This window comes from Chrysochloris asiatica, unplaced genomic scaffold (genome assembly GCF_000296735.1).
Source record: "Chrysochloris asiatica unplaced genomic scaffold, ChrAsi1.0 scaffold00348, whole genome shotgun sequence".
Taxonomy (NCBI): Eukaryota; Metazoa; Chordata; class Mammalia; order Afrosoricida; family Chrysochloridae; genus Chrysochloris; species Chrysochloris asiatica.
In genome coordinates this window covers 1,623,839-1,624,680 of record NW_006408866.1, presented here as the reverse complement: position 1 = coordinate 1,624,680, position 842 = coordinate 1,623,839, and positions in this window count along the sequence as shown.

Here is an 842-nt window from a genome sequence, read left to right as displayed (position 1 = left end):
TCTTCCCTTTTCACTCTCCTTATTGCTTAACTCAGAGTAACTTTTTTGGGCCTCAGTTGGGCCTGGGCCTCAGTGGTGGGACGTTTGAGCCTCAGGTGGGTGGGTTGAGCCTAGGGCGGGCGGTTTGGGCCTCTGGGGGCCTGAGCGTCAGCTACCAGGCTGCAGGAGGGTTGGTCCTCGGGCGGGTGGTTTGGGCCTTGGGCAGGCGATTTGGGCCTCAGGGGGCCTGGGTATCAGCAGCTGGGCATCAGACAGCTTGGGCCTCAGCGGGCGGGTTGGGCAGATTGGGCCTCGGGGGGCCTGTGCCTCGGGGACCGGGCGAGGGCAGGTTGGGTCTCAGGGGCATTGGGCCTTGGCGACCGGGCTAAGTGGCGGGTTGGGCCTCAGCGACCTGGCTTTGCAGCGGGTTGGGCCTTGGGGGCCCTGGACTTCGGCGGCGACAGGGCTGTTGGCTGCCTGGGCCGCGAGGTTGGTAGGTGGTTTGGGCCTTGGTTGGGACTGGGCCTTTGTGACCAGTCTGTGGGTGGGTTGGACCTCAGGGCAGGCCTTGGCCTCAGTGGGAGTTTGTGGGCTTTGTGCGGGCCTTGGCCTTAGTGGGCGGGCCTATGCCTTGGGCGTTTCTGAGCCTCGGAGGCTTGGCAGAGGGCTGGTCTAGGCTGGGGCAGTAGAGGTCTGGGGGTAATGGCTGCAGGGAGGCAGTGTCTGTATTTGATGGCGTAGAAGATGCCTCTCTCTGTCTCTCTGTACTGTGGGTACCCCGAATTTCCTGATATCCGCGCCGATATCCCTCTCTATTTGTTCGGCTTTGTTAGTTTATGCTTCCTTTTCTCTGGAAATGCAGC